At 53.2% G+C, this 9,963-nt stretch overlaps 1 long non-coding RNA gene across 1 annotated transcript in view; it reads right to left on the bottom strand.

Annotated features, from left to right (window-relative positions):
• Nucleotides 1–1,133: 1,133 nt before the first annotated feature.
• LOC121014447 (uncharacterized) overlaps nucleotides 1,134–9,963 on the bottom strand; it is a 12,166-nt gene continuing 3,336 nt past the window's right edge. Inside the window, exons 2-3 of the long non-coding RNA XR_005783219.1 lie at nucleotides 2,865–2,996; nucleotides 1,134–1,179 (exon numbers count right to left, since the gene is read on the bottom strand). This is a non-coding gene — a long non-coding RNA (uncharacterized LOC121014447). The remainder of the gene's footprint in view (nucleotides 1,180–2,864; nucleotides 2,997–9,963) is intronic.

Below are 9,963 nucleotides of genomic sequence, written 5' to 3'. Positions count from 1 at the left end.
ACATACCGCCCTTTCTCCAGAGAACTTCTATAACCTTTGCAGTCCAGCCACCACTTCCATTCCCTCTGCTAACTGGCATCTGTATCTTCATTTCTCCCCGAGGAAAGGGGCCGCTTGCTGGCTCCGCTCAGGCACCGGTCAGCACCCTCCAGCCACAGGTCTTGGGTATTGCATCAGCGAGGAACCAACGACTCCCGTCAGGCCGACCCCGGCCGATAAGCCCCCACCCCGGGACACCTGTTCCGGCTACTGGGAACCACCCCCTCTCTTCCGTTTCCGATGTGGCCTGGATGTGATGCCAACCCAGAGGACGCCGAGCCAAGAGGCAGCTCTGTGCCTCGACTTCCAGACTTTGAAACGCCGTGAGCAGCAAAATGCTGCGCTTAAGCAAAACGCAAGCCGCTTGGAGTTGAATTGGGGGCATCTGATACCAAAAGAGTACTTCCAGAGGCGACTTGCTCTTGCCACGGCCATGTCTTTAGCTGGACTTGGTCAACTCACGTTCCTATGCCCACCACTCCCAGGGTCCGAAGCAGTGGTTTTCAGACAAGGGGCACAGCTGCCCCGAGGAGGGAGGCATTTCACACATTGGTGGGGGCATTTTGGGGTGACTGGGGGCATTTCCACGATGTTTGGGGAACGCAAGCGGCACGCCTGGGGGGAGCCTGGCACACCGGACTATTGAAGGGCGTGGCTGCGGTGACACTGGTCTTGGTTCGCTTCAGACCTTTACCGAGAGCAGCTCATCATGTTGAAAACTCGCATCGAAAATGGCCACAGCACCGGGGACCCAAGTTGCTACCACGGCACATGTGCGCCAGCCACAGGGCGCTGGCTGCCTGAAGGCCACAAGCATCAGACTGGTGGAACCGTCCCAAGTGCTTACATGCGGAAATAGGTTTGGTTTTTACAAATCGCTTTCCTTTGATTTCTTCTTTTTATTACAGTTAGGGCATTATAATGATTATTTTAAAGCCATGTGGGCAAACCTGGGAATTTCGGGGCACCTGGGTGGCTCAGTCGGTTGAATGTCCGACTTCAGCTCAGGTCACAATCTCACGGTCCGTGAGTTCGAGCCCCGCGTCGGGCTCTGGGCTGATGGCCCAGAGCCTGGAGCCTGCTTCCGATTCTGTGTCTCCCTCTCTCTCTGCTCCTCCCCCGTTCATGCTCTGTCTCTCTCTGTCTCAAAAATAAATAAACGTTAAAAAAAAAATTAAAAAAAAAATTACCTGGGAATTTCATTTTAGGATAGGAAGGAGGACGTTACAAAACTTGAGGCTAACAAGGACGTCTGGGAAGTTGGAGACTCACCACCCAGGGCAGCTAGGCATCCTCAGTGGGGAGCCCCTCTGAGGCCTCCCCGTCTGTTCCTCCCAGCAGCCTGGCCTCCGCTGGCTGCGTCGGCAGGCTCTACCCTAAAAGGACATGTGAAGGCTGAGCAGGCAGAGAAAATGAATGGGCTCTTCTGGCTGGCGCCTGCAGCTCTCACAGCTTCCCGGAGGGAGGGAGTGGGGGCTATGGAGGGCCGGGGGCCAGGCAGCCTCCCAGGACAGGGCGTCACCCGGAGCTTGGGCTCCACTGTGGTTCTGGCCCCAGGAGCCCCCGATTAGAGAATCCAGAGCAAGGCAGACCTCCAAGTGCAAGTAAAGAACATTGCCAGAGGCGCACACACATTTCTATGACACAGATGTTCTAGGAAATGTGAGTCAGGACAGACCAGAATCCTGAGGGCTCTTGGGGCCAAGATGGTGGGGGGGGTGGGGGGTGGGGGGAAGGAAATCTGTCCCCATCTTGGCTCCTTCCCCGGACCTCTGTTCTGGGTTTGGTGCCATGAGTGGACACGGCAAAAGGCCTGCTCAGGAAGTTGTGTGGTCGCAGCTGGCCTGGCCTGAGACCTGGCCTCCCAAAGGCCTGGACAGCATAGACTCGAGGGGCTTTGGGGTCCAGACCAAGGCCTAGACACTGCAGGGCAGTGACACCATACTACACCGCCATTCCAGAGTACCCCTGGATTCAGTGGTGGGTCAGCCAGCACCCCCGCCTTCCCAGAGGGAGGGCCACCCCCCAGACCCCAGCACCCCTTCGGCACTTCCAGGCTTGCTCCAGGGAGAAGGCTGAGAAGGAGCCACCCTTGCACCTCCCTCCCCAGCTGTTCTTGGAACCAAAAAATTTATTTACCAGCCTTTTGGTAGGTTCCTCCGGGAAGGGATCTCGTGGGAAGGCTCAAGGGGGAGATGGAGGCACAGGACAGGGTGATGATTCATCGCAGCTCATTCTGTGCCTCCCTGCCCAGTCCTACTGTGTGTGGAAGCCCAAGTCCAGATCTTGTCAAAGTGAGTCTCCGTTCCAGCAGTCAGCCGGGCCACCCTTCCCTCCACCTCCTGCTAAGCTCCCCCAAAGATGCTGCCCTAAGCCTAGTCCTGTGGCCACCAGAGATATAGGGATCTGTGGGTCTTTGCTGGACCACCTCTAGGTATGCCTTCACCCTGGGTCAAGACAGACAAGACAGGCAGGGTCAGAGCTCCATCCTTCCAGCTCAGGTACAGAGCTGGCCCGGGACAGTGCTCTGGCACCTGCTCGAGGTAGAGTGCAGTGGATGGGCTGCGTGGGCCCGCTCACGTCCAGGCAAGCTGGTCTGTGTGGCCAGACAGGCAGGGCAGCACCAGCTGCCCACTGGCTCTCAGGACAGGGCCTTGAATCTATGTCTCCCCAGGGTCACGTATGGAGAAGGTCAAGGAACATCGTGGGGCCGTGTGGACTGGGGTGGGCAGCAGAGACAGAGCTGGGTCCTTGAGCAGTGACAGCCTCCTGATGCTCCCAGCTCCCAAGATAACCCCTCCCCAGATGCCACCCCCTGGACCTACCCCCTGGATGCTTGTCTCCCTCCTCAGTGCTCCCAAATCAGAGTGCTCAGCGCAGGAAGTGCTTCTCGGTAGACACATCATCCGGGCGGATGTCAGCTGCCTCTCCTCCTCAGGCTGTCTCGGGTTTTCACCCTGTGCCCAACTATAAAGAGAACTCAGCTTCCTTTCAAGCGCCCCACTCATGAATGCCCCCAAGAGAAATGTGTAGATGGCATGAGGGGTTCTGAGGGGCTATATTCGCATGAGTTAGAAGTGACCACAGATCTCCCTGGACAATCAAAGTGATAGCAGCTTAAATAAGGTAGAGGTTTGCTTCCCTCTGTTCATCACGTCTGTAGGCATTTAGAGCAGCCTGGCCTGGTGTGCCTCAGTGTCAGGGACCCAAGCTCCCTCCACCTTGTGGTGCTGTGTACTGAGCAGAATAGAGTCCCCACAGGGTTCACGTCCACCCAGAACCTCAGAATGTAACCTTATTTGCAAATACGATCCTTGCAGGTAACCAGGAGGAAGTCAGACAGGAATAGGGGGAGGCCTTCAACCTAGCGGCGTCCTTATAAGAAGAGAGGAGACACAGACGCAGAGGGAAGGCCACGTGATGAGACGCAGCCAGAGAAGCATCTACAAGCGGAGGATGGCCCACAACCACCAAAGGCTGGGAGAAAGTTTCCAGAAGGAACCGACCCCGCCTGCACCTTGATTTCAGACTTCTGGCTTCTGGAACTGTGAGAGAACACGCTTCCGAGAGAAAGAATATGCTTCCATCACTTTAAGCCGCCCAGTTTGCGATCATTTGTTCTGGTGGCCCCACCAAACCAATAGGGCTACCATGTATGGACTCCTTCCCCAAGGTCACCTTGAGGTCCCACGTGGTACCTGCACTTGAAACAACCCATCTGCGTTTCCAGCGTCAGGAAGGAGAAAGGAGGAAGAAAACAAAGAAGACACAACTTTCCCCTGATGGACGCATCCCGGATGTTGGATGCAGTCTCTGCTTTCATCCCCTTGGCCACAGTTGAATCACCCAGCAGCATGTGGCCGGTTAAAAATGGTTGCTTTTATTACTGTGGAGAAAGGGGAGAAGGGTAATTGGGCCCAATATTGCTCATGCTACTCCCTCCATTAGATGTTTCTGGCCCCCAAATCCCCTGCTGACGGATCTAGCCCCACCGTGGTTTCCCAGAGTAGCACCCCACCGGCTCTACCCCCCCATCCCCCCCAGCTCCAATCCCCTTCTTTGTCAGGGCACTTCAGGTCAGTGCCAGCTCCCCCTCGTCTGGCACAGCCCACAGCCACCTCAGCGCTCAGAGGCAAAGGCCCTGGGGCCAGCACCCGGACTCCTGGGAAGGCGGAACAAGAAGACCCCAGACTCCCGTCTGCTCCTCACCCCACCCTCAGCCCGAAGGACTTAGCCAAGTATTTCTTCCAAACAAGTCCAGGGTGCAGCCTATCAGAATATCTGGAGAAAGAAATTTCCTGCCTCTCCATACAAACGAGACTGTGTCATCTTTCCAGCCTGGCCGTGGTTGGTCAGAAGTCACCACTTCACGGCCCAGCAAGGGAAGCGTCCAGACTCAGAGCATCCCCCCACCCCATCACCAGCCAGTAGGCCACGGGGAAGGAAGCAGCTGCGTCCAAGGGGCGCAGGCTTCCCCAGCCCAGCCGGGTGTTCAAAGGCAATGGATTGCAGGGTCCCTTGGCAGCAGGAGGTCCCCCCCCCACCCCGACCATGGACTTCTTTCACTCTCTGTGTGTTTTTCATGTGGTCCTGTTGACTCCAGAGCCCCTGTTCAGCAGTCCCAGAGAGCTCTGGGACTCTGCTTTAACAGCACCTGTCGGAGCTGGGGCCCACCGTATCCTGCAGCTGGTGGAACTGGAAGGCGGCTGCCAAGTGTCACCAAGCGGGGAGCACAGTCTTGACGTGTTAGCTGCTGGGACGCCGAGGGGCCCAGAGAGCGGCCGTCCAGGCCTCAGGCTGTTGCAGTATTTGACAACGACACCCCTTCTGTTTGCACCAGTGTCCCTGGAGCTTCCCCTGTTGGCTCTGCCCAGGCCCTCAGTTGGGCCATATTTGCCTGAGCCCGAAGGGATGGACATGGTTCCTATCACTTTTCCTGGACAGCTTTTTCGCCCCTAGAGGCTGCAAATACTCAGAGCAAGGGGTGACTTAACTCTATTCAGCAGAAACCTCTGAGCCCAGACAAGATGCTGCTACCAAGCTCGTTACTCCAAATCTGCCGACTTTGGCACCTCCCCCCAGGATCTTGGCAGGCCCTCCTGGGACCTGGTCCAGCCTGGAGTCAGAGAACCAGGCCGCTGCCCTGACTTACAGTAAGAGGGGGGAGGGGGTCCCAGAGCTGGAGGCCGGGGCATGTGTCTGTGCCCCCCACCCCCACCTCTCCTCCTTGATGGGGATTTCCAAGGCCCCAGGGGTGGAGCCACCACTGCCCAGCCTGTGTGAGCCTGTGTGAGCCCAGAGTCGTCCTTGCAAGTCAAGCGATCAGCGTGAACACGCTCAGCAAAGGAGCCCTTACCCGATACACACAGAGATGTTTTAGAAAGCCAAGGGCCGCGCGTAGCCACCCTGGAAGGACTGGAATCAGACACTCAGGGCCCCCAGACTCCAGGGAGAGCCCTGCCCTGGGGCTTAGCTCTGTGCAGGCCACCCATTTGGGGCCTAGCCATAGACAGAACTGACTTCCAGTCACTCCCACGCAGAGCCAAAGGCAGAGCCCAGAGAAGAGCGTCAAGCGCAGAGCTAAAGGCGGGGCTGGAGTCCTCCTTCCAGCTTTGAGCGAGGGGGGCTCCTCCTCTGACTTCCCGCTGACGGGAGCCAGCAAAGATCTTTTGGCTTAAGCTGGGTTTATACATATATATATATATATATATATTTTTTTTTAACTTATTTTTTAAAGTAAGGCCACCCAACATGGGGCTCAAACTCACGACCCCAAGAAGTGTCGCATTGCTCTACCGACTGCGCCAGCCTGGCGCCGCTGGCTTAAGCTGTTTTGAGAGGGGTTCCTCAAGTTGAGGCAGGAGGGAAAGCGAGGCGGTCCCGCCAAAGGGGGAGAGCTTGCAGCCAGCGGGGAGCCCGCATGGGGGCCCGGGGCCGGGGCGGGGAGGGGGCGGCGACGGGAGGGCGGCCCGGGCGACTGATGGGAGGAAAGCAGCGATGCCCGGGCGGCCCGGTCCCCACTCCAGAGCGCGAGCGATTTCTGGGAACCTCTGCGCGCCCGACCACTGCGCTGGTACAGCCGGAGTCCGGGTTCCTGGAAGTGACCGCCCGAGGGTGGGGCGGAGGGGCTGCGCCTGGGGCCTGGCAGGAGCCAGATTTCCGCCCCGCCCAGGCCCAGGTCGGGGTGGGACGGCCGCTGCCCTGCTGCTCTACCCCAGGGCCCCGGCTGACCCCATCCTTCCCTGAGCTGAGCGTCGGCTGGGGGTCTACCCCCCGCAGCCCCGGCTCCCGTACCTCCCCCCCCCCCCCCCCCGCAGCCCGCTCTGTCCGCGGGGCTGGCCTCGCGCGCTCTCCCCGCCGCCCCTGCGCTCCAGCGCCGTCCCAGCCCCTTCGCAGCTCCGCAGTCAGCAGGTGTGGGTGGGGCCAGAGAAGGTGCACGTCCAACAGGTTCCCAGGTGACGCTGCTGAGGCCACTCTGGGGACCGCGCTTCGAAAGCCAGTGGCCAGTCCATACACATTCTCCCCTCACCGCCCGTAGTTTCACTTTTGGCTTCGTATGTCTGTTAGCAGCCAAAGGCTTTTGGTCCCAGGGCCAGACAGAAGTTCTACCTCAGGTTCAGCTGAGCTCATGGATCATTCGCTAATGATGAGGAGAAGGGTAAAAAGGGAGATTTAATGTGACTGTGTGCACTTTCCATCATCAGGAATTATGCCTTTTATGAAGATGAATCAACTATTTTTTCTTGTAGCTCAGTTATCGCCGTCTCACACTCCTTTCTGGTCTGTATGGAGGTCTCACCAGGAGAGCAACAGTCACAAGGGAAAGCACTGGTGTTTAGGCTAAGGCAAGAGGAGGTCAGAGCGAGCTTAGTGGCTCACAAGAACTCCTTCTGCAGCATCCCATTCAAACGCCAGGGACAGCCACAAGACTAAAGACATTCTGTGTGTGCCTTGTCTTGCTGGTTCTCGAGATGTGTCAACAGCCGGGAAACCACCCAGATGCAGTCACTTTAGCATTTACTGCTCTGTGCTCACATCACATGCCGTGCAGTGTGCATTTTTAAGCTTGCTTAGAAGCTGGCGATATTCCTGAGAACCTTAAGCATCTGTATCTATGAACACCAGCTGCTGTGAGTCCCACCAGTCTCTTGCAGATGTACACTTGCTTTGAAAAGATCTTGCTTCCATGGGGCACCTGACTGGCTCAGTTGGTAGAGCATATGACTCTTGATCTCGGGGTTGTGAGTTCAAGACCCGTGTTGGGTATAGAGCCTACTCAAAAAAAAAAAAAAAAAAAAAAGATTTTGCCCAGATTTGCTCTTCTGCAAGTCCATTAAAAAAAATTTTTTTAATGTTTATTTTTGAGAAAGAGAGACAGAGTGTGAGTGGGCAAGGGGTAGAGAGAGAGGGAGACATAGAATCCAAAGCAGGCCCCAGGCTCCAAGCCGTCAGCACAGAGCCCAATGTGGGGTTCGAACCCACGAACCATGACGTCGTGACCTGAGCCAAAGTGGGACGCTTCACCAACTGAGCCACCCAGATGCCCCTCTGGAAGTCCAAATAGCCTGCGTCTTTTTGCCAGCTTCATCAAGTCCACACGACAGTTGGGGACTATGATGTAACTCACACCTCTGGGATAGGGCAAGGAAACCTGGCACTCGAAGCCAAGATGGACTCCAAGACTCCGGCCTCACCCACCGTCAGGACTCCCCTGCTTTCCTGCTCACTGATAACTCCCTTAGGGGATGGGGATGTGTATTCCCACTTGGGTATGCTCTCTCTCCACGAAATCAAGCAACCCTTGTGGACCAAAATCCAGTTCCTCCACCTCTGCATGGACTCTGAGCTAGGAAGACAGATGTATCTGAATCCCCCATACATCATGAGTTTTGGACAGTGACAAAACTCAACTTTCCTGGAAGGACTTTTTTTTTTTTTTTTTTTTGCCCAGGCAGTGGGTTGGCAGTAGTCCATCTTTTGATTTGCGCTCGGTATTTCAGTACGTTCCTCCTCCAACCTGCTGATTAGATCCAGGCCCTGTGCTTTCTCAGAAACATGCTCTTGGTCTGAACTCCCCCTGTTGGAGCTCCGAGATAAACTCAATCCAGCTGATTGCCAGGTTTGTCTGAGTGGGTCAGCCTGAAGGGCTTAATTTAGGTGGCTTCACCCTCTCATCCAATTCATCCTCTTCGGGGGTTTTGACACAGTTCCTCTGTGTGTGGTTTCAGCTATTTGCCCTTCAGTAGAGAGAGAGGCCAGGCACTTGCCTGCAACAGCTGCAAAGATGACTTCATTTTAGAGCTGTGTCACTTTTGGATCTGCTTTCTCCAGCAACGGCAACAAAAGAAAAAGAAAATAAACAAATGGGACTACATCAAGCTAAAAAGCTTTTGCACAGCAAAAGAAAATACTAATAAAACCAAAAAGCAACTTACTGAATGGGAGAAGATACTTACAAACTTGATAAGGGGTGGCTATCCAAGATATGCAAAGGACTCAGACAACGGAATAACAAAAAGGCAAACCCTATTAAAAAATGGGCAGAGGACCTGAAGAGGCATTTTTCCAAAGAAGACATACAAGATGGTCAACAGGCACGGGAAAAGATGCTCCACATCACTAAACATCAGGGAAATGCGAATCAAAACCACAATGAGATACCACCTCACACCTGTCAGAATGGTTATTATCAAAGAGATAAGAAATAACAAGTGTTGGCAAGGAAAAAAGGGAACCCAAGTGCACTGTTGGTGGGAATGTACATTCGTGCAGCCATCATGGAAAACCATATGTTGGAGGTTCCCCCCAAAATTGGAAACAGAACTATCATGTGATTCAGCAATTCTACTTTTGGGTATCTATCTGAAGAAATGAAAACACTAATTCAAAAAGATATATGTACCCGTACGTAATTGCCAAGATATGGGAGCAACCTAAGTGTTCACAGACAAATGAATGGATAAGATGTGGTATATACATACATTCAATGGAATATTACTCAGCCATAAAAAGGAATGAAATCTTGACATTTGCGACAACATGGATGGACCTGGAGGGTATTATGCAAAATAAAATAAGTCAGACAAAGGAAGACAAATGCCACATGATTTCACTTATATGTGAAATCTAAAAAGCAAAAACAAATGAAGAAACAGAACAAAACAGAAACAAACTCAGAGACACAGAGAACAAACTGGTGGTTTCCAGAGGGGAGGGAAGTGGGGGGATGGGCCAAATAAATGAAGGGAATTAAGAGGTGCAAACTTCCAGTTATAAAATAAATAACAGGGATGCAATGTACATCATAGAGAATATAATCAATAATATTGTAATAATTTGGGGGCTCTTGGCTGGTTCAGTTGGTAGAGCATGCAACTGTTTATCTCAGCGTCGTGAGTTCAAGCCCCATGTTGGATATAGAGAGTACTTAAAAAAATTTTTTTTAATATTGTGATAACTTTGTATAATGACAGATGGTAACTAGACCTATTGTGATGAGCATTTTGTAATGTATAAAAATATCGAATCACTCTCTTGTACACTGAAACTAATATAATATTGTATGCCAATTATAATTCAATAAAAAATTAAAATGTTTGAAACTGGAAAAAAACTGTGTAGCATGGCACAGAGATGCATGGCCTCCGTCCCCCAAGGTGTTCAAGGGCTAAGGTCCACAGAAGGGCTGCAGATGGCTCAGATTTGTCCCTTGAATGCAGAACTCAGCCAGTCCCTTTTATTTTCAGGGAAAGCTTGGTTAGCTCCCCTGAAGTATTGTGCATATTCCAAGAATTGAATTTGGGGTTGAGTTTTTCCCAGCAGCAACATTTTGATAATCCTAGAATTGGAGTGATGGGTTTATACAGATTCGTTTCATTTCATTTCATTTCATTTCATTTCATTTCATTTCATTTCATTTCATTT

Source organism: Herpailurus yagouaroundi, unplaced genomic scaffold (genome assembly GCF_014898765.1).
Source record: "Herpailurus yagouaroundi ecotype Mexico unplaced genomic scaffold, PumYag 202, whole genome shotgun sequence".
NCBI classification, from domain to species: Eukaryota; Metazoa; Chordata; class Mammalia; order Carnivora; family Felidae; genus Herpailurus; species Herpailurus yagouaroundi.
This window is presented reverse-complemented; position numbering and strand designations above follow the sequence as displayed.